General features: G+C 44.8%; 2 long non-coding RNA genes across 2 annotated transcripts; one reads left to right on the top strand and one right to left on the bottom strand.

Moving 5' to 3' along the window:
* Positions 1-13228: 13228 nt before the first annotated feature.
* On the bottom strand, positions 13229-17325 carry LOC124075811 (uncharacterized). The gene is made up of 3 exons (XR_006846176.2): positions 17286-17325; positions 16379-16515; positions 13229-13342 (listed from the first exon to the last, which is right to left on the bottom strand). It is a non-coding gene; the product is annotated as an uncharacterized LOC124075811 (long non-coding RNA).
* On the top strand, positions 13263-23555 carry LOC124075812 (uncharacterized). Its single transcript, XR_006846177.2, has 3 exons — positions 13263-13366; positions 17711-18310; positions 22507-23555. It is a non-coding gene; the product is annotated as an uncharacterized LOC124075812 (long non-coding RNA).
* The last annotated feature ends 537 nt before the right edge of the window (positions 23556-24092 follow it).

Here is a 24092-nt window from a genome sequence, read left to right as displayed (position 1 = left end):
ACCTCTGTTTGTCTCTACCTCGCTGGTTACTACTGCTCTGTCCCCTCTCTGAAAATCACTCCATTCATAATTGGGATCGCCGTGACAATAATTCATTTTCGTTTTTGCTTCATGAAAGTTCAATTGTGACCCCAGGGACAGGGATAGGCTACCTTGCCCTTTGGGCTCCCAAGTACCCCCAAAACATACATTTCCAATAAACACCTTAAGTTTATTGATAGGAATGTGTAGGACTACAGAAATGTCATCCATTCGTCCTATTGAATTGCAAGAAAGGAATCATTCATCAGGAACCAGTGCATGTGTGTGAATCTGGGTTTGCATAGGATCCGATATCCCAAGTGATAGGGCTTATTTATTTGTTCCCTTATTCATTTTCAGAATATTGTTCTCTCATATAGGTTAGCGTTCTCCATTTCCTACACTCATGTGGAGGAAACAGGAAGTGCCCACACTAAGGTCACCAGATTTAGCAAATTAGAGAGCCCAGTGAACCAGCAAAATACAACTTTTAAAAATGTAAATATGCTCTAAAAAAGGCATGTGACAGTATGTCCACTAAGAAAAATTGGTTGCTTCTCTGAAATCCAGATTCACTGAGTACTGTGGTTTGCACAGGGTTTGAATATGCCCCCCAGAATTCTCACATTAGAAGCTTGGTTTTTAATGCAGCAATGTGAGAAGTGGTGAACCTTTAAGAAATGGGGCCTAGTAGGAGGTCACCGGGGGTGACACCGTTTGTAGGGATAAATGCCATTCCCATGAAAACCCAGTTAGTTCTCAAGAAAGGGTTGTTATAAAAGAGCAAGCCTGATTCCTCTCCATTCTTGTCTTGCCATGTGATCTCTCCCTCTCACATACACTCTTACCATGATACCATCTTCTAAGAAAACTTCTACCAGAGGTCAAATCCATGGGACCACCTCATCTTGGACTTTCAGTTTCCCAAACTGCAAGCTAATGGAACCTCTTTTCTTTGTAAAATACCAAGTCTCAGGTATTTTGTGACAGCAATGGCAATAAAATTAAGACAATGAATGTCCTATATTTTCAATGGTAACCTCATTAAATGGAGAAGGGGAAAGAGACACTGATTGAGGAAAACTTAAGTTTTTACTACACTTTATTACATTATTAAAAAACCAAGAATCTCTTCTGCAACACATTTCCTAAAAGCAGAAATTAGGCTCCTTTTATGTTAGTGCAAAGGTAAGTGCCAAGCTGGGGTCCCAGATAGTGATTTTCAATCTCAGAAAGAGCTTAGCTGTTTTTGCAAAAAGGAAAGTTGGCAAGTGGATAGTGCCAATGTGGCCCGGCTGCTCTTTTGTACTTTGGAAGAAACAATTAAAATGGCTGGGACATTAAACTTTAAAGAGCTGGCTTGTTCATATTCAGGAGCTAATTTAAAAAAAAAAAAAAAAGCCTGGCACCTGGGACATTTTCAAAGAGGACGTGCCGTGCTCTCTGGCCAGCCACTCTGCCTTCAGGACTCCAAATTTTGAAAATCATTGATGACGTTACTCACAAGTAAACATTACAGATAAACACCTACAGGGGTAAGAAAGGTCTTCTTTGCTTGAACACATAGATGCCAGGTTAAAATTATTTTTTGCACCTTTTATATTATAAAAGCCACGATCTGAAAAATCAAATAAGTTCTGGGAATGACAGGTGTGAAGTAGTTTCAGTCTACAAATTGCTGAGCCTCTGTGAGGTGCCTTGCACAGGGGTTAAGAGGGGACAAAATAAGCAAAGCCAATCCCTACAGTCAAGAAAGCTCACATTTACATAGGGACGCAGACCTCTCAGCAGCCCTGGTTTACTGTGACAAGGTAACAATGTGTGCTGTGTGCTGGGACATGGGCTCCACTCGAGTGGAGTCTGAGCCCTGGGTTCTTGGTTTCCCGCGTATCAAATGAGAATGGAGGTGGGTCTCCTTCACTAGGTCGGCAGATGAACTGTGATAAGGGAGAGCAGGCTCAGCACATGGCCCCCACTGGGAAGCACTTCCTACGTCTTAATTGCTATTACCGCATCGGCAGAGCTTTGGGGTCTGTGGGGGCACAGAGCGAGGAGACTGGCACTGCCTGGTTGTGGACGCGGAGGCAGGGCTTATGGGCAACTTTTGCAGGCCTGGATCTTAAAGCAGAAAGAATTGAGGGCATTTTTTTCAAGGTGATGCAAATAGCACAAGACATCTGCAAGCGTCGGGTGGCATGGCTGTGATACGAGGATTAACAGAATTTGGGTCAGCAGAGGGGACCAAGGACCCAAGGATTATAGGCCTCATAAACCATGTCAGGGGCTTGACCTTCTAGAGATTTGCAAAAACTCTGGTGGAGTTTAAAGAGGACTGGGATATAATCTGCATTTCTTAAAAGGCCTCCAGGAACTGAATGGGAAATGAATGGGGAGTAAGCAGGAGGGACAGCTGGGGGCCACCAAAGCACCCGTGTCAAGGAGAAGTGAAGGAGAAGGTGGAGTGGAGGACACTGGAGGTCCAGCAGGTGAAGAAGGCAATAGTAACACAAAAGGCACCGAAAAACAGACTCTTCCAGGACTTGGGGACTGACGGGGAGTGAGAGGTGAAGGAGAGGAGAGTGTGAAGGTCGACTGGGGCAGTACGGTGGAGGCGCCATTTATTAAATAGAAAACAGGCTCAGAGATGAAGATGGGAAGACAGAGAGTGTGACAGCATAATCCCACTTTAATTTTACTGAGCTTGGGGTATACATGGGGTATTCCGGTGGAGACATCTGCCTACAAAATCCAAAGGATGAGGACAAGAGGCCTGAGGGAGACCTCTCTCTCTCTCTCTCTCTCTCTCTCTCTGGAAATAGAGAATATAGGCGGTAATTGCAATGGATGGCTTGGAGGAACACCTGGAGACCCCATGAAGGGACTGAGAATAGCAGCCAAAGAGGTGGGAGCCCTGAACCATCGCTCACAACAGAGGCCAGGAGGACCCTGGGTTCAGATGCCCCATTGAGTTCCACCGTGTCCTTTAGATTTGGTGGTCACTGGTGACCCTACAACGGAGGTGTTGATCAGTGGGCATCTCCAACTCTTGCCAACAGTTGTCACTAAGAACTTCAAAGGGTGACTTTGTCCAGCCCTGTCCAGTAGAGATGTCAGGTGCACAGAAAGAAAACTCAGCATTTCAAAAGAAAAGCAGATCCGGGATTTCACCACAATACACTAAGGTTGTTCTCTGAGCCCCAGCATAACTACAAAAGCAATATTTCACCCAAAAAATCCACACAAGACCCTACCAGTAATCTTGCCTTTTAACCACTACTCAGGATGATTGTTTCTGAAATACTTTCTGTGACATCTCTACAGACATACAAGTAGAAAGTCCTACTGAAGGGACAACCCAAAGTGAGATGAGAACAAACAGTGAATCTACCAAGTCAATTAGCACTCATTTTTCTCATCTGTCAGTATGTTTAGAGGGACTAGTATTCATGGGGACCTGTACCAAGCATTATGGAGCTTACTACATGACCAGCCCAATATAACACTCAATAAACGCCGGCTAGGGCTGTTGTCTAAGATACCCAGTGTGGTCAGTTTTTTAAAAAGTTTACACTCTAGTTGGAGGGAAGATAATTCAGGACGTATGCAGGCTCCAGAGATGTGACATGAACATAAGTGAGACATGTGCACCCAGCACAGTACCTGGCACGAGGAACTGAGAGGATGTATCAGACAGGGGAAGGCCTTGCAGAAGAACTGGAGTAGAACTCAGTCTTATTTTACTCACTCACCCTCTGTGTCATTCAGATGGCATAAGAGATTCTCTGTCGTAAACTTTAGTCGCTTATATGGGTGAGGAGTGAGATCTGGGGGGTTCTCCAGGGACAGTGTCATACCCAGGTGGACACTTACCTAAGCCTTCCATGGTAGTAGTACTAACAGGCACACTGCGGTGTTCCATTCTGTGCTACAAAATGCCCACTGCCCAACACATATCCCCCTCCTTCTCCTCCTCCCATCTTAAATAGTATGCTGACATGGTTTTTCTGAATGGCTCACTTGTGTATTATTTGTAATAATAGACATTAAGGTTACCATAATTATCTCATCACCTTGCGTCAGGGTTGAGGGCACAGGACAGTCCCCGCTGAGGTCTCAAACTACTGCTCCTGGCTGCCTGGTGAACTAGCAGGCCACTGGAGTAACTTCACTGACCTCTAGCTGACCTGCAGGATCAATGAACAATTAATTACTATCATCCCGCTCCGGGAGAGATAGCTCACTGCCATTTCTCAATTACAACTGGAAGCGCCCTTTGGCTGACAGCTGCCTGTCGGCCAAACCAAGCCCATTACTGATTCTCACCAGCACCTTCCACCCCCAACTACATACATAGATGCACACAAACACAGCCTGACTCTCGTCACACCCACTCACAATCACATAGTCCACTTCCTCTTCCTACCCATGACACCCACACACACAGTCACCTGAATGACTGACTCAGGTCACACCAGCCGTCTTTATCAGTATTGATTTTCCTGATGTATCACCTGGGCGCCTCATACCATGGTCGAAGGCACAACTCAGGATGATTGTTTTTGAAATACTTTCTGTGACATCTCTACAGACAAAACCTTTGGTATTTTTCACCATCACCTCTTCCTATATTTTCAGTGCTCTCTCCTGCTATTAGCCAAGACTTTTTTGATTGTACACAGCTCAAAAAAGCAGGGAAGATGTACAGACTCACTTGAAAAACCAGAGGAACACCTTGCTCAGACACTGTGGGGTCCGGGTGCTAGAACAGTCACTACAGCTCAATCTCTGATTCCCTCTGGTTTCCTCCCAGGTTGGATACCTCCACAAGGGCTGTCCCAATATCCCTGGGGGTATGTTACCCACAGAGTTGTGACTTCTAATGACAAAGGAGCACCTAGACCTGAGAAAGAGGAATTCCAGCAAGAATCTCAAGAGTGTGTCTCTTGGTCAAACTTGAATTCATCTGCATCCTTGGAAAAATCACATGCCCAGAAATTTCCTCTCCTGCCCAGACTCCTGATCCCCAATACTCAAAGTAGACTCAACCTGTGGCCAGTCATGGACCTTGCTGACTGTACAGAGTGAAAGCACTTTGCTAGCCCAAAGCTTGACCTAGGGAGGCCAGTGACTATTTAGAACAAGTGGCAAATCCATGGTTTCTGATTCCTTGTCAGAAAGCAAAACCACCCGAAGTGAGTAATGTACAATATGCACTAAACTGATCCAAGCACCTGGTACAGAGAGAACCCACCAGGTGTGCTATTCTTCAAGGGGCATGCTTATGATCCTGTTCCTTATAAGTACAGTCTACTTTGCCCCATAGCCAGAAGAAAGTAATATTCCCCTATCACAGGCTGCTCCAGCCTGGGGAAGATTGACTCATCCACTTGGTGAGATTTCAGAGAACCAGGTAAATCCACTGACTTACATTTGCCAGGAACCGTGTCTCCAAAAGGAACGTGGATGTATCTTGCCAATGCTCACACCTGGCTGACTTTATCAGGAGCTGGCTGCCCTCCCTTCCTGGTCCCTACCCCAGGGAGGTAATCCATCTCTCTTTATGGGGTGAGTTGCTCAGTATGTACGTTCCGACTGGAGAGCCAATTGGAATCTCCTGATGTCTAATTTTACCAGAGAGCCCAACGCTTCAGGGAATATCATCGAAACTTTGATCTAATGTATCTCCTTATTGGTTAGAACCAAGAGGGCACAAAGTATAAGCACTCAGCATATCCACCTTTCAAGCACAATAATAGCAATATTGTTACTATTATTATGGGGACCCTCTCCCAATCCCAGAAACAGTAGGGAACCAGGCCAGCAATGGTCCAGGCCTTTTTCTTGCTTTCCCTAAGAAAATATTCTGGCCTGAGTGTCCCCCCTACAGCGGGGTGGAGCTTGTCCTCGGCAGAGAACACAAAAGTAATTGGAAATTCACATCTCCAGCCTAAAGAAGCACACCAGTCCCTGAGGTTTGGGCACTAAATCATACCGGAAGACCATATATCTGCCCAGGGAAGGAGGAAGCAATTGAAACTCAGTATTTAAAAGTGGTCCCAGATTTATCCTGTCTCTTGACAGCCTACAAAATGTTAGAGAATAGCCCCTGCCTTTCTCTGGACAATAAAACAGGATCCATTGTCCAGAAATTGGCCCTGAGAAAGTTCATCGTTCATTCTCCTGTGACCTTCCTGAGACACAAACACCACAAGCCCGAACTTACGATCTAACAGTCTCCTGCTCCTACTCATTTGCCAAGGAAGTACTGCCCTCCAGCACCCCAGGATGCCTCCCTCTGTGCATCTCCATGGAGATAAATCTCACCCACCAGCTTTACCCAGGGCCCCGTCCTCCCCCACAACACCCCCCACCATGCTCCCAGAAAGGATTTTTTTAAAGCCAAATACTTTGCCTTGTTTCTACTCAGAAAAGGTTTCTATTGTTTAGACAACAATGAATTAAAATCCAAAGTTCTCACCAGTTACCTGACCCCCTAATCTGACTGACTCCCTGTCAAGCTGATTACTGATGACAGGCGGTAAGTCACCACACCTTGTCTGTGGGCAGCTGAGCCCAACCGCCTTGCAGGGCCAGACCCCCTTCAGCACAGGGTTGGGTAGCTTCATCTGAAGTGCTCAGTCTGAAGAACTGGGAGTAACACAGGCTGCTGACAATCCCCCTTCAGTCTTGCAGTAGAAACTCACCTTATTGTCACCTTATTGTTGACGATTAAGCTGGTTTCCAAAAGACCCATATCAACCAGTCACTGAATTAAAAAGAAAAAAAAAAAGCAGGATCTGCTCTCGATCTGCAGTGGCAAATGTGTAGACAAGGTCAGGGATCTGGGTTTACAACTTTGATCTCAGGTGGGAATCTGGAGGAAGCTGCCTATAGAAGACCAGGGATATTTCTAAGAATCCAATTTCCAGAGCCCCGGGCTGGGCAGTCTTCATGCTCTTGTTTATTCTTGCCTTGTGTCCTAGCTTGGCATTTGATGCCCACCTCTAGGTTCTGGCTCAATACCCAACTTGGTGCTCGCAGTTCCATAGACTTATGATTGACCTGCCACAGGGCTTTTGGATGGGCTGTGCCTCTGCCCAGATGTGACTTCCCCCCTCCTCCCTCCACACCACCTCTTCTCCTCTCGGCTCTCTTCCATTTAGGTCCTAGCCTAGACATTCCTTGGTTCAGGAACACAACCTTCTTCAACCCGGCATTCTGCTCTAAGGGACGCATCGGTGTTCTCTGCTAGGGCTGCTATTAGGTATCGAGGGCTGTTATAACAAATACCCCGACAGTTGGCTTAAACAACAGAAGTGTATTTTCGCACAGTTCTGGAGACTGGAAGTCCCAGATCAAGGTCTTGGCAGAGTCGGTTCCTTCTGAAAGCTGGGAGGAAAGACTCTGTTCCAGGCCCCTCTCCTTGGACTGCAGATGGCGTCTTCTCTCTGGGTCTTCATTTGGCGTCTTCCCCCTATGCATATCTGTGTACCCACACTTCCGCTTTGTACAGGGACACCACTTATATTTAATTAGGGTCCTCCCTGAATGCTCGTTTTACCCTGGTGACTTCTGTTATTACCAATCTCCTAATACTGTCCCATTCTGGGGTACTGATGGTTTGGATGTCAACAGATGGATTTGGGGAGACCAAAACTCAGCCCCATAACAGAGCCTTCTTCATTTCACACCTAAAGATACTAACAGGCCTCATTACTCTTCTGAGCCCCCCACCCATCCAGGAGCAGAGTCTGGGCATAGGGTAGTTCTCAATATCACATCCTGCTCCTCCCTTTCTTTTCTTTCTTTTGTAGCTCTTGCTCCTGACAGCCTGAGCCCTGGGGGTCACAGGAGTCCCTGAGTTGCCCAGAGTGGGTATTGGGCAGAGGGAATTTGGGAGGGAGGGACGCTGGGCACCTCCATTGCTACTAGTAATGCTGCCATAACAACCTAGTCACATCTTTCCCATCTGCCCCGCCCTCTAGGGAGCCACCATGGCGGGGGACATGTGTCCCTCCTTGGCAGGGCATGCATCAAGCTAATTCTCCAGCTCCATTTCTTAATCTATTCAGTGGTTCCAGGAATCCAGCCATGTGCTCTAATGGGCCCCTGTCATTAGAGGCTTGGCAAACGCTCCCACTCTGGAGCTCCTCAAAGCCCCGGAGAGCTGGCCAAGGGCTGAGAGGCTCCAAGGCCATTTTCAAAAGCAAAAGGGCAGCAGGATCATGGTCCGACATTTTTTTAAACCTGCATTTATTTAGTAAATAATGTATGTTAATGCAACATATGCTATATTATGCAATAATTATGGAAGGCCTGGTCTTCCTATCCCAGACTTCAGTTGTCTTCTGCAGCTGCCCAGCGGGAGTTCTGCATCCCCCCTCTAGCCAAGGACTTTTTCTTGGGTCCACGAAAGGTCAGCAATCGTGGGAAGCCAGCCCCTGGCCATCCCACCTCCTATGGGGATGCCTGTCCTCCCTTCCCCCACCCCTCCCTACCCCCCCACCCCGACCCCTGAAGGTTGGCCTATGATACCCAGACCTGTCAAATCACCTCATCCCTTGTCATTTTGGTCCCAGATGACATAAGAAGGGAACTGTGTGACTCAAGTTGCTTCCTCTGGCCATCTCCTAAGCAGCTCATGGGTTGCAGACGCTGCTTTTCCCCTTCTTCCCCAGGGCACCAACACAGTGCTAGGACCAAGCCAGACCCATTCCAACTGCACTGGCTGAAACCTGAATGTGAAATCTGACCGATATTTATTGGGAGCATGTGTTGGGGACAGAGGCAGGTGACTGACTGCAAAGGCACAGGGGAGAGATTTCTGGGACGATGGTGATGTTCTGATTCTTAACTGAGTAGTGGTTGCCTGGGTGTGTACATTTTCCTAAACCCACCAAACAATACAATTAAAATCTACATTTTGTGGTATGTAATTGATATGTCAGTGAGGTTGATAATTGGCCCATGATATTTGTGAGAATTTGAATGGCAAATACAGCACGTCAACTCAGAACAATGCTTTAGGTTCTGTATTGTTGGAAAAATTTTATCTTTCAATGAATTTTTAAAATTCACATAAGACATTTTTTACTCACATAAAATGGGCCAGAACCCAGCACCAGGAGCCTGGTTTTGTGTCTGACAGCCCAGGGGATCTTGGCTGCATGTTTATTCTCTGTGACTCTCTGTCCCTTTAACTATCAAGGGAGGCTCCAGACTGGCTAATCTGTAACTTTCTCTTTAACTCTGCAACTCAATAATCAGGCTGCACCATTCCTATGTGCTGATGAAGTTACCAGGTCACTGGAAAACTGAGTGCCAGTGACATCTGGTATACTCCTGACGCATGCGTGCCCTTTCACCAGCCCATCCATGCTTCCTGAATTCCTCTTCCATCTCTTTTATCTATTTATTTTTTCTGAATTGTTTTCTAGTGACATCTCTTTCTCACCTGGTTTCTTATTATTTTGGCAACTCAGAGATGTGGATTTTTTGGGGGGTAGGGGGGTGGTTTTTTGGTAGGGACCCTAGAACCACTAACTTTTCAAATAATCCCCTTCCCTTGCAACAGGAGTTCATGTTTATCAAATGCTCACTATGGACCAGGTACTGGGTTGAGGACTTTATAAGCTTCATATCATTTGTTCCTCACAACTCTGTGTGATGCGTTTTCTTATTGTTCTCATTTTGCAGACAAAGAAACTGAACCATAAAAAAGTTAAAGGGACGCACCCAAGCTTACTCAGATCATGCATGGTGCAGCATGGCTGTGAAGGGAGGGCTCCAGAGCCTGTGTGCGTGACCACAGTGCTATTCTTCCCTAAAACCCAAAGTGCTTCTAGAAGATTGGTAACATCATGTTCTCTTTTCTTTATTAAGAACAAATACATCTTAATGTAACAACCAAGATGAAAACACTCCTGGTATAAAATGGCTGGTAGGATGATTCCCCATTTTTTTTATGAAGTCTTTTCCTGGAGTCTTATGGTTGTTGGAACCAAGGAAGGATTCATACTGAGACTGAATCATCAATGGGCAAAAACAGGGGTTTCAGAGGCAGATCTCCTCTCACCCTGCTCGAATCTTCACAAATGCCATAGAGCCACAGAAACCTTCTTGGAAAATTTGAAGTCAGGTGAGTCTAATGTAGAACAATTCCAGAAAGGTGTTTCTCAAATGGTATCTTTCTGATTATCACATTTTAGAAGCCACTACCATATATTTCTTAAAAGTGAACTCAAGGTCAAAGGGGTTTGAGAAATGCTGGATCAAATTTAAAGACATCTTACAGGAGTGCACTTCAGAGCTGGTATGATGCAAAGTGAATTATGACTCTCTGAGTGTAGTTTGCCCTTTTTTTTCGGACCACAGAAGAGTGTTGTTAGTAGTGGTGGTAAACAATGTATGTGGTAAGGGTGATGTAAAAGTACATAGTGGGTTTTGCCAAATGTCTATTAACATCTTTTGGAAAACCACAGAATAACATTTGGAAAAATATTGCTACAGTGCATAGAAAATTCAGAGAAGTTAATATGGTAGCCGGCCTCCAAGATGGTCTCCAGTGATTCTCCCCTCTTGGTATTCCTATTTTTGTGTAGTCCTTTCCCAGGTAAGGCTGACCTACATGACCAATGGGTATGGTAGATGATAGAGTGTGACTTCTGAGGCTAGGTCATAAAAGGCATTTCAACTTCTACCTGCTTTCTCTTGGATCATTAACTCTGGGAGGAGCTGGCCACCATGCCATGAGGAACTCAAGCAGCCCTGTGGGGCCCACGTGGTAAAGACCTGGGATGCCTCACCCAGTCCACAGTCACGAAAGTTTGTCATCTTGGAATCAGATTCTCCAGCTCTAGTCCTGTCTTCAGATGACTGCTGTGCCAGCTGTTATCATCTGACCCAATGAGAGTCTGTGAGCTGGAACTACCCAGCTAAGCCACTCCTGAGCTCCTGACCCAAAAAAACTGTGTGAGATAATAAATGTTAATTGTTGCTTTAAGCCATTCAGTTTTGGGGTCATTTGTCATAAATCAATAGGTAATTAATATAATTAAGCAGAGTTTCCATGATGACTCAGTGTAACAAGCATTTGGGCTTGTGTATGTGTGTGTGTGTGTGTGTGTATACCTTTTAGAAATGAAGAACAATGGCATTCTAGCCATTATATTTCCCTCCCAATTATTAGGACAAAAGTCTAGAAGACCTAGAACATCCCCTCCCTAACCTTCTAGATTCTGTCTTTTTGTCATTCAGCAAAATGGAACACAACAAAGACATTTCCTTTGGGATGTTTTTCCCCAATTGACAGAGAGACCAGTAGTGATTAGCACTAACATGTGACTCCCATAACTTGGTTCCCCTCCAGTGGAGAAGGTACCTGATAAAGTTAGTTTGATTGCACTGATTAAGCTTTATAGAGAGAACAATGTGACGTTACCTACACCAACTACCTGCCTGCCTCAACCCCTAGCTGTGAGGTCTAATACCTAGGACATCTGGGTCAGAAGTTCTCATTTTACTTAAGGGTTGTGCTTATGGAAAAGGTAACAGTGGTGCCCACCTATCAACTCTACTTCTGGTCCCTGAGTCAGTGAACCACCTCTTAAAATCCTTTTAAATTCCTTTTTAAACCACCTCTTAAATTCCTTTTCCTCAAGGAAATCTCACAATCTGAGCAGGAGATCACATTACATCCATATTTTAATGTCTACTTTTCTATGATATAGTTTTGCTATTTGACAAGAGAAAATTTGAGCTATTTCCTAGTAGAGAAGGATACACAGTGTAAAAGAACATATTTAAAGATTCAGCATTGAATGATGTTAATAACAAGGATTTGATGCTTGGTCTGAATTTTCTTGAAAAATAATAATTAAAAAGGAGATAAGTCATTAATAGATATATTAATTTATATATGTTCTACGAATAGAATATGGTCACAAACCACCAAGGTAAATAAGGGAGGCTGCATTTCCCTGAGCCTTGGAACAAGGATAATAAAATATTGCTTTTGTGGAGCCCCTTTCTTGGAAGGAGAGCTCATAAAACTTTATCAGACATATATTTGCTCTACTAATGTAATCATTTAATCTTCCTCCTGTTTTTTTTTTTTTTTTTTTTTTTGAAGGCATCTTTACTACCATGTGGCGGGGACCCCAGACTAATTGTGTTTACAGACAATATCAAGCCATCTCCTGCAAAGGCCTGATTTTCTGAAGGAATTAACAGTGAAAACCAACATATGATTTCTCTCTTTATCAAAACCATTCTTAGGGTTTCATACTATTGTAGCCTTGTCCCTGTGAAGCAAGCAGCCTGTTGCTCTGATTAACCTTATCTGCCGTCTCCGCATTCATCCTGGGTCGTGCAGGGACCGTGGGAGAGTAAACACTACTCCCAACCTCACCTTTCACCTCTTCCTAATCTTCCTGTCACGGCTCCTAGCAACTGTCCTGCCCCAAGAACCCAGGTAAAAAGTGGAGGGGCGTGAACTCAGGCAAAGCCACTAGGCCATTTGACCAATGTCAACCCAGAGGCCAGCTGGAGACTTCATTCTAGGATCTTCCTGAAAGAAGCAGCTCACTCCCAGGAGTATTACTGGACACATCCTGCCAGGGATGACCCAGCACGGAGGCAAAGCATGTCCACCCTTCAGATCCCTTTGTGCTTCCATTTTGCCCAGAGACGTGACAAGTCAAGAACCCCCTGTGTTTGATCAGTGTTGTGTTTGCAAAAGAGGAAAGGGCAGTTGGGCAAGCCATATGACAGGTGAGGGGGTGCTCAGGACAGCCTGGCCTTGCAGACCCAGGGGTGGCTCTGTGCGGACTCTTCCCTCCACTGACTTGTCTGTAAGAGACGCTGCTCTGTCAGTATCGAGATTTCATCCTTTTAGCCATTAATGAAAAGAGAGAAAAGGCACAATTACCAGTAGTGCAGGGACCAAGGGAACATTTCCAAAGCCAAAGCTCCCGTGTCTCCAGTCATTATTCTCCAGTTCTCTCTCTTTATAAGCCAGTCACAGCTCTTGATGTGATCGAAATCCCATATCCATGCCTTTCCTCCTCTGCTCTAGACGGAAGCCCAAAGGAATAAATAAATGGATGTTTGGATGAACAAACGAACGAATGAATGATTTTTTTTTTTCCACACAGAATACAGCATTCCATCGCCAGGGCAACCCAGTGAGGCAGGCCAGTCGTGTGATCCTCCCTTTTCTATTAGAGGTGAAACTGAGGGGCAAAGGAGCCTATGACATCCCAGGGCTGGCTGCACAGAAGATGAGAAGCACCTAATGAGAACCCACGATGCTCTTTCCAACCTGGAAGGAAACGTGAGAAGTGGGGTAAGTAGACTGTCCACAAACCAGCTCTTGGTTGTGTATGTGTTGGGTTGAGTCCACTCCTTCTGCTGGACACGGCCCTCTTCCCTGTGCATTCTGCTCCATCCACACGTTCCCAGGGATCCCTCCCTGTCAAAACCCGAGGAATCGCTGTTTCCTCCTTCCTGAGACCTACCCAAGGAAGTACCTTCTCCCCCGGCGCTAGGTGCCTTTCTAAGGCTGCTCCTGCTTCTCTATAGTCCCTCACCTCAGCTAGCTCATCTCCTCCATCCCTGGGCCCACTTTGCAGTCACCATGGCCCTGGTCCAGGGATGCACACACCTTTGCCCATGTGACTACACCTACCACTCCTGGGGAAAGTCCAGTGGAAGAAGGTATTTGTATCACACATCATTCGCATGGGGGCCAAACCAAGACCCCTCAAAGGGCTGTTTGTCTTCCTAACGATAAGTGGAAGAAATTAAGAATCAGATAATGTGAGACAATAGTTGTCATGTAAGCCATCTTGGATCCCTGTCTCTAAACACTGTGTTGTTAAATTCTCTGGCCCTCTCCTTCCTTTCCCTGTTCCCTGAGGCATAGGGTAACTCAAGCAACGAGACTGATTTATTTTTTTGTTCATTAAAAAAAAAAAAAAAGAATTGCTCAAATCACTTTCCTTTTCCAATGACATCCTCATTGTTCAAAAGAGATTGATACATCTTTAGGAGTTTCTCCCATTGCCTTTTGAATATTCTTTTGGATTATTCTTAATAGTGGCAATTTTTTATCCTTGAGAGAGGGTTTAGCCATGGCTATTTGGCCAGATAATAATAATAATTCAATGTCTAAAGAAGCATTTTTACAGGTTCAGAGAATTATGACATCTTTAGTATTAAAATTTATGACTAACGAAGGTGGTAAATATCATTTGAGCAGAAAATTTGACATGACAACAAAAGAAAAATTAGGTTTTGGAAGGTGGTTCAAGAATGATCTAAATGCAAAGCAAAGACCAAGTTCGACTTGGAGAAGTGTTGGCCCCACTGTCTTGCCAAGGAGAGTGCCTTGGTCGGTGGCTTGGATTTGGACACATTCATTCCTATGTTCTAGTTGTGAAAATCGCAGCAACTGCACCAGGGGCTTTCAAAAGACATTCAAAAGTGCCTACTAAGTGTCACATGCTGGAATTATAAACAAAAGTGCTGGGCTCCAGTGTCTGGATTTGCAGCCTGGTGGAACAAATGCAATTGTGTGCCTAGTGCAGGCATAGCGGTCTGAAGGTCCACGCAGCACAAAGAAGATGTCTGTAGGTACTAAGCAGGTGGACCAGTGTGCAGATGAGAACCAAGGATGTTTTCTCTCTGCCTGACTCACTGCTTCATGTGCCCAGAGTGCTGCTTACGTTCTGAGTATCATCAGGACCGGAAACCCAGGTGTGTCTGAAGTCCAACACAATGCTCTTTCCAACACAGAGGTTACTTTCCTTTTATTGAAAGGTAAGCATTTGATTGCATTTTTTAAACTTCCTCGGTACACACTTCAACTAAAGCAAAGCACCTAGAACAGTCCTTGACACACTGTGAGTGCTCTTCAAATATTTACTGAATGAGGCAGGGGAAAGATACCACGGAAACAAGAGAAAGGGAAAAGGATGCAAGAGATGCAGCACCCTGGGCATCAAGCAAGCCTTAGGTTTGCCATTTCAGGAATAGGAAGATGAGGTCCAAAAATATGAGGTCCTTTGCCCCAAATCATTCAGTGTCAGAAATAGACCACCCAACTCCTGAACACAGTCTGACTGAAGAAAACACCAAGTACCAGTCAATGAGTAGATTCAGGAAGCACATGAAACCCCTGGGTTGAGATTTCTCTACTCCTCCCCTCCAAGGCCCTACTAGAATCCTTAGCTCTCTGACTTTAATCAGTATTGATCTCTATAAAAATATAGCACCCCTGAACAACAAGAATGAAAATGTGAACTTCTTAAAAGCTTCTCCTTAGAAGGAATAAACTTTCACCCCTCGTCGAAAGCCTTGTATTACTAGTACCAAGAGCAGAGTGATGGTCTTGTCCACCTTCTCTTTACCTTTTTGCTGGAGAGATTCCTACCCTAAGATTCCAGGGATAGCCAAACACAGGTCACCAAGACTGGACAGATGAGATCAACAGCAATTTATTAATTGTGTACAGTCATAGCCCAGGGCAGGGGACATGGGCTGGTTATATATACCCATATATTTACCTTTACCATATATACCATGCAGGTTCACATAGGAATTGTGTTCCGGGACTGTGGGGGGCAAGCTTTGTAGTAACCAGGGGTGAGGTGCCCTGGTCTGTAGGAAGATGACTGGCATGTTTGAATAATGTCATGCCTGGCAGCTGGGTGAAATGTATTAGGCTGAGGACAAAGTGAGAGGCAATTGGCCCAGCAGTTAGGGGAACTCAGTGGGCAGGGAGCCTTTCCTCTGGCGGGGTTGGGGAGGGTGTTAGATGAGAACAAGAGAATTCACAGGTAGGTCTTTGAAGCCCTGGAGACTTAAAGGTGTCAAAGCACCATATAGAACTTTTAAAATGAGATATGGGGGCAGGTGCTATAGAATGGGAGAGGGAGAGAACAGGGTCACAGTACTGCCCGTGATGGGCCCATCCTTCCAATACAGCGGATAGCACCCCACACAAGCCAATCAGCTGCTCAGCTACAGAAGCCTTAACAGCACTTGGGAACATTTAGTGATATGGAAAAATAGTCCCCATGTAGTGAGGACTATTTTTCCGTATGTAGACAGGGACTGAAGAGTTCAAAGAATAAGCTCCCAATCAGATGTGAAAATGACCCGTAAGTTTTGGCAAGCCGCTTTCTCTGGATGATAGAATTATGAGAGATTGGTTTTCTTCTCCTGGTTTTTCTCTGGTCCCCAACCTTTTCCATGATAAATTACAACTACTTTTTTAAATCATGTAGAAAATAAAAAGTATATTTACAAAACAAAATTGCAGTAACACCAGCCTCGAAATTGCCCATATATTTACCTTTACTGAAGATCTGCATTTCTTCATACACCTTCAAATGACTTTTTAGCTTCTTTACATCTTGACCGGAAGGACAGACTCCCATTAGCATTTCTCACAGAACAGATCTAATGGTAACAAACTTGTAGCATTCCTCTCTGAAAGCATGGGAAAAAATAATATTTTGGGGGGAAAACACAGAAGCCAGAGACTTGAGTGCCCCCATTTTCTGGGGACAACTTTAGGAGTGAAAATCCAGTTCTAGAGGACATTCAGCTGAAAGTTTTAAAGATGGGGCTTAGAAACAAGAACAACCATGTTGGCCTGGTGGAAGAGACCCAGGTCTCGAGAGAACTCTGCCTCTTTGTCCCTGGGGTCTTGGAAGTCACTTCATCATCCATTTTTCCTCTTTCTTTATATAGGAAATTGGGGAGGATTAAATTTAGACATGAAACACAGACCCAGGTGCCTACAGCATCTGGATGCATTATAAATAAATGAAGCAGCCAGAGGACGTCACCCTCCAGAGAGTAAAAGGGGGCCACTGTCTCTCCATTGTTCCCAAGAAGGAACAGATTCTGAAGTTGCCAGAGATTCTGATTTTTCAATAAAATTCTCAAACTTTATTTTATTTGAAACCACCTGATGGTTCAATATTGACAATGAAAGAATATGCAAGCTAAAAAAGAGTCAAACAGGGCAGGTAAGAAAAGATCTGTCCATTATGCAGACCCATCTAGCCACCAGTTCACAACATCTGGATTGATGTGACCTCTGACTTCTCTCCTAGCTCTGGAACTTTGCAGTTAAATGGAGATTGTTCATATCTCCTTCTCTGATGTGAGATGTACCGCAGGAAGGACCAACATAGGTGCTTTCTCTCTTTGGGTGACACTGCTGAAGGTTAGATACACAACAGGTGTCAGACCTTCTCCAGCTGAGGAACTTCTCTCTAACTCCACACCATGTCCACATCTGACTGAGCTCATCATCTTGCATTTAACATAGCTGGACACTTCATGCTCCCCTCCCACTGGAGGCCTATGTGTCAGCCAATGACCTTTGTCATACCCCAGTGCCTTTGAGTATGCAAATGCGGAGCTTTTCTTATCAAGCTGGATAGATAAGATGGACTATACTTGCATGTCACAAAGCAGATATGTGCAGTAAAGTCCCAGTTACAGGGGAACAGGAGGTTCTGGAAATATTTTGTAAAAAGAATATTGTGTAAGTATGAGAAGGGTCATCAGATAATATCAGCTTTTACAGATTGTGCTGCTCAGAAGGGAGTCTATAAAACACTCTCCACAGAGAATCAAAAGGAGTATTGATTTTTTTTTTTTTTTTTTTTAGGAGCAGAGGGGGTCAAAATTACATGCCTTGCACAACAGCAGCCACGGTTCTGCCACTCTGGACCTTTCTAACAAAGAACAAAGTCAAGGAAAAGTAGAAAGAGATGGAAAAGAGGGACACAGAGAAAGGCATTGTCTGGTCCCTGAAAACCTTCCCCTGACCACAGCACCAAGGCAGGGTTAATCTCCTCGGCCAAACCAGAACCTGGTTTCATGTGGTGGCCGCTGGAGTTGACAGCAGTCTCTGGGGACACTCCCTTTGTGTCTGCAGAAAGACAGAGGGAAAGGTCACCACAGGGCAGGCTGCGGCCCAATGGCTCTGGCAGCCAGATTTCCCAGGTTGATTCACCTGCTCCTTCAAGTACAAGAAATGCCCAGAGGCGCTGGCGTTTCCCTAGTCCAGCAGGATGGTGACGAAATCAGCACTACAGCATTGATGGCATGCCCCTTGTGACCAGAATATGGATACTTGCTGGTGCCTTTTTCCCTGGAGGCACAGGCAAATGGAAGGAAGAAAGGCATCACTCTTGTGCTGTTGTAAATGCTGACCGAGCAACAACGTCCAGTACGTGGACCTGGGAGAGGTCCTTGGTCCAAAGAGGTAACAGCGACTTCCTTAGGGAGGAAATAGGGTTCATAAAGCAGAGTTCATTTTCCTGGTGGCTGGGAAGTTATCAGAGTGGGTTAAGCAAAGATGGTTCTGGAGATTCACAGCAGAACAGGCAAGTGAGCAGTGGCATCTTATTACTTGATATTTACTGGAAGTGAGGAGGTCTGTTTTTTTAGTTCTTCCTCCCTTTCAGGTTCTGCCTACCTAAGAACTATATCCAAATTGCCTGAAAGGATCATAGTACTAGCTATTAAATCTAAAGTTTAAGATGCCAAGAAAACTGGTCGGGAGAGGCCCACAGGGCCTCCTGTCTGCCATCCCAACTTGAATTGATGTTCTCAGGCTTAAGCAGAAAGATTGGAAATTAGAAAAGGAAGAAGTGTGCAGCAGAGCGTGGAAAGGACTATGGGAGAGCAGGAAAGGTGAGCCCATGTTACCTGCTGTTCCATGGAGTGATCCCGCCTCAGGTGACAGTGGCCTAACGCATATGGACTCCAGCTGATCCCACCAAACAGCCTTGAGGAGGTAGAGATCAGATGAGAATTCTCTCCAGTACTTTTCTGCTATAGAGAAATGTGAAGAAGAGGAGACAAATGTTTCCTTACTTCTCACAGACACCTGTGAAGCAAGGCAAGGCTATTTGAGTGCTCAGAGCGGATGTAAAAAGGGCCCAGCTGTAAAATTAGATACTAATTGAAAACAGAGAAGGTTTGACAGATAAAGGGCTGTGGGTTGTTCATGCTGCCCCATGGAAAGTGAAGTCAACCAGCAAGGTGACACTGACCTCTTGATTTGAATAAGATCCAACCAAGATGGCGGCCATCCTGCCAGGGATCCATCAGGGCCTAGCCCCAGGGAGCATTCTACCTCAGATGCTTGAAGGTGGAATGTGCATCCAACTTCTAGAGCCAGCTAAGCACCTTTCCTAGCCTGGGATTTTGCGGGGATGGAGTTCTCCCTAGCTTGAACATTCAGGAAAACAAGAATAGCCATGATGACAAATTAGTTCAAGGACAAATTAGTTCAAGTTCAGTTAAAAGCTGGGGACTTAACCTGCGTGAGGCCAGACACTTCCATACCACTGTCATTTCTATTCATCCGTGTTTTTCAGCTTAGTAAAATCTTGCTCACTCAAATCCCCTTGCTAAGACCCTGCTCCTTTCTCTGTGTACATGCCCTCCACCCCTTCCTTATAATCCCTTTGGGCTCAAGCCTGAACTGAAGCTAAAATATTTATAGGGAGAAACTATTAGCAAAGTTCATTAATTAAGGTTGTGTTTACTATCGCCAACAGTAGTCTTTCATTAACTAAGTTCTCCCTTTTTTACCACTGGTCATTAATGCTGATCACTGAAGGATCATGCAACTCTGGTTCCTGGCCAAACTGCTCATCTCCCACACTGGAAGCTGTGCTTGGCCAGTCTTTCCTTAGCAGCACAACCTCTGGAAAAAAGCTCAGGTTTACTTCAGGTAGTAAATGGTTACCTGTCACAACAGCACCACGGCCTGACCCTAACAGCCCTTTGGCTTATGGGGATTAGTCTATTCTTTTCCACTAGCAATTCTCCCTCCTCTGTCTACCTGGTTCCCCAGCCAGCCTACCACCCTCCCAAGCAAACACTGACCACAGGAAGGAAGGAATTTTAGAGAGACTCAGTCAATTGAAAAACCAAACATAGCAAAGACATGTTCTGTTTCCTGGAGAATGTCCCATGTGTGAAAGATGGAAAGGAGGCTTTGTTCTTCTTTGGAACTCCAAAACCTCACTCTGAATTTATCTATTCAGCAGTGGAATGAGGTTTGCAAGAGACGGGACTTCCCAACATCATGCAGTTGGGGCAGGAGTCCAGGGTGGACTCCCCACTCTCCAGGCTCATTTTCACTGCACAGTATATTCTGACAAAACGGAACCTGGCTGTGTGTGTGCTGCCCTGGCAGAACATACTAGAAGTAAAACCAAGACCTCACATAGCTGGGCAAGGAGAAGCCTGAATAAAGGGAGAAAGCCACACTGGACTTCAAGATTGGTGCTTAGATTCCTGAATGCTTCTCCCTTAGCCTTGAATGATACAAAGATTCATTTCATAAATAAACCACCATGATTCAGCGGAGTTAAAAGACTGGCCCAACATCACCCAGCTAGTTAACTAAGTGAAATAAAGGTCTCGGGATCCCATCCCCAGGCCAGTGTCCTCTACTGCCCTGTGCACCCATATTCCATTTGCTCATTTAGAGTGCATTTCAGCTTTTTGCTACCTACAGAAAGGATATATGTGCATTTTTTTTCAAAAAGGAAGACATAACTTTCCTAGGAAGTTATCCTGCTAATACATTCTCACATCTGTATACATTCTCATATCTGTAAAAAAAAAAATGTGTGTATAAGAGTATAGCTGCAGCATTCATTGTAATGACTAATGATTGGAAATAACCTAAATTTCCACCAGTGTGGGATTGTTGATATAAATTATAGTAAGCCCATGCAGTAGAATACTATGAAATTGTTAAAAAGAATCAAGCAGCTATAATTAAATATATGTGGTGATATGAAAGATAAACAGATAAAATGTTGTGCAAAGGATACAACAGTGAGTGTAGTATGCTGCCAATTTTGCAAAGTGTGTGTGTGTGTGTATGTGTGTGTGTGTCTAAGACTTTGTATTTGCCTATATAGAATAGTTCTAGAGGATGTCTAGGACACTGGAAACAGCAATTTCCTTCGGGGTGCTAATGTTCAAACTGCAGTAGTACTCAGTGAGTACTTATTGGAGGAACAGAGTCTTTCCTAGCCTATCCTGGCTTTTCACCAAGCACAAAACAGTAGTCCATGTGTCAAATTATTCTTATCCACCAACATCAACACCAGGGCCCGGGCCAAGATTCCCAGGCTTTATGGAGGGAATGTCCATCTGCAGCAACATCTTTGCAGCTTGACACATTCAAATGGTTCATAGCAAGGCAAGAAAAGTCCCAGCCTCTGGGGCTGGAGCATTTAGTTCATAATGCCAGGGGAAGACCCTTGCCAACCATATTTGCATCCCACAGGAACACTTAAAATGTCTCCTAGAGGGCTGGGGTTGTGGCTCAGTGGTAGAGCACTCACCTAGCACTTGCAAGGCCGTGGGTTCAATCCTCAGCACCACATAAAAATAAATAAATAAAATAAAGGTATTGTGTCCAACTACAACTAAAAAATAAATGTTTTTTTTAAAAAAATGTCTCCTAGACACCATCTAGTGGGAAATGACATCTGCTTCAGTAAAATATGCGAACAAAAATGGCCCTAAGACTCCAGTAAAAAGGAGACCCATTTCCTCGAAATCACGGGAAAGAGGCAAAATCTGAAACACCATTTTATTTGTGTGTGTGTGTGCTGAAGATCAAACTCAGGGCCTTGTGCCTGCTAGGTGAGACACATTTAAAATTTTTTTTTTCTTTTAGTTGTCAATGGACCTTTATTTATTTATATGCTAGGCAAGCACTTTACCACTGAGCAACAAACTCAGCCCCAAGACACATTTTTTCAAGTTACGGATTTTAATCAACGAAATACAGGCCCTGTGGTGGTAAGATTTTTGCCTTCCCAGGCCATCCCTGGACAAACTAGCCTCCAAGTTCATCCAGGCTACAATTTCTACAGGTTCCTCATCTCTTTTTCCCAAAATGACAAGCAAAAACTAACCAAATAAAATACTAGCTGATGGATGCATAGTAATAACCCAGTGAGTATATGGTATAAGGGCTGAATATTTTATTAGTAGCCAACTAACAAAGACTTTACACCAAACCTAATAGTAACCAGTACTTATCTCGTTCTCAGTTCAAAGTATTTTATCAAAAATTCATTGAATCTCTCCAACAATGAAAAGAAGTCAGTAATTACAGTATTACAAGTGATTGTCCTCTCTTAACAGATAAGGAAACCAATGTTAATTAGCTTTCTCCAGGTCCACATTTAGCAAGTGTGGGAGCCAGAATTTGCACCTAGCATATCTGACAGTCGGTTCTGTGCTTTTGAGCACAATGTTAGAGAAGACAGGGAAGATTTAAAGGCCTGAGACAAGTCAATAAAGATGTGGTTTGTATTCTTGGCAGCAAAGCGGTCAGTGCAGACATGGATCCCCTCCTGCTCCAAACACACAGAAATGCTAGATAAAATATAACCAAAAAATGTTTTAAATTTATAGCCACGCTGAAAAAGAAAGGAACCTCCTCAAATGACAGAGATATAGGAGATTACAAAATGGAACCAACAAGTGCTGGAGCACCCAGGGGGATACTGACCCTGGATGTGGCTCTTGTGACTGGCAGAAACATGGCAGAGGATCTAGGACTGAGGCTTTCTGGAATCAGGGAGCAAGCAATGGAAAGACTGGAAGATTTTTCCCAGTGATTCAGGGAAGCAGCAAAGAAGATGCCATCTGCCTGGGATCCCAGGGGGAAAAAAAGCCTCCCAAATGACATTGACATCTGAAATCCATTTCCCCTTAGAGATGACACCAGAATGCAAATCACTCCCATGGAGGAGGTCAAGTTCCAATCCAAGATATCTACACAAAACTAGTCACATACCAACGAGGCCCTGGTGCCCCCAGCAGAAGCAAATGCAAAACTTCTGTCTCTGCACACCTCCCAGGGCAAGGGGACTCCCACAGGGAAACAAGCTCCCCAGGGGAGAGGGCAAGTGACACAATGATGAACCAAACCGTGAGGACAAGCCCAGCCCCAGAAGGACAGCAGCAGCACCCCTGATTAGCTTCCTGGCTTTTCTTTTCCTGAGCACCTTCATATCTTCTTGCTTTTCCTTTGAAGTTAAGCTCAGCTGTTGAGATCTGGATTTTCACCGTCCCATCCTCACTGGCCAGCACCATGGCTCCTGGATGTGAAGCACCCAACAGATATATATTGGATGTTGGTAAAAATCTTAATGCATATGATTTGTGGCTATGTCATAGATAACACATGCAGGTATGTCAGGACAGAGGCTCCCTCTGGGTGGGAAGAGGTGGCAAAGGATGGGGTTAGGTGGGAATGGTGCCATCCACCTATAAAGGTTCATGTCTTTAAATGTGTCTGGAAGCCTTATGCAAAACATTAATGGTTGTTATATCCAGGTGGCAGGTGCCTGGGAGTCTGTATTCTCTGTGCTTTTCTGTGTGTTTGGAGTATTTCATAATTTTAAATAAAAATAAATAAAGGAAGGTATTTGCAGAATGAAAGGGCCTCTGATCGCACCTCTGAGCCCCCTGTGTGGTCTGGAGGCTGCCCCATTCCACACCTGAACACCTACCACTGCTCTGATTAAAGGTGACAGAGTGTACAGGGGGTGACAATCTGCATTCAGGCCTTTTGTTTGCGGAGATGAGCAGCAGGGGAGGGGCAAGTCGCAGAGACTCACCTTTCCTCAGAAAATCAGCCTGGCTGAACCACTGGCTCAGCAGGTGGCTGTGCCTTAGGGTGCCACTTTAAGGTTGTTTCTACTGTTACTTTAGGATGTACAAAAAACTACCACTCACAGACCTCTCTGCAAAATTGCAGGCAATCAAGAGGCCAGCTACCACTGCATATTGCAGCCACTCAGAAATTTCTGTCCCTCAGGGACCCTGGGCACTCAAGATTTGCTCACAAAGTGGAGCCAGGCCTTGGACACCCCTCTGGAGATGGGGACTACCCAGCCGTAGTAGGACAGAGGGGGGGGCATCTCCATGATGGGATCACAGGATGGGGGACCATGACAGGCTCCCATCAAGCGACTCCGCTCAGGTCCTGTGCA

This window comes from Marmota monax, unplaced genomic scaffold, assembly GCF_021218885.2.
Source record: "Marmota monax isolate L192 unplaced genomic scaffold, Marmota_monax_Labrador192_F-V1.1 WCK01_AAM20220418_F8-fsc00088, whole genome shotgun sequence".
Classification (NCBI taxonomy): Eukaryota; Metazoa; Chordata; class Mammalia; order Rodentia; family Sciuridae; genus Marmota; species Marmota monax.
Note: the sequence above shows the minus strand (reverse complement) of the source record. Positions and strands in the feature narration are given on the sequence as shown.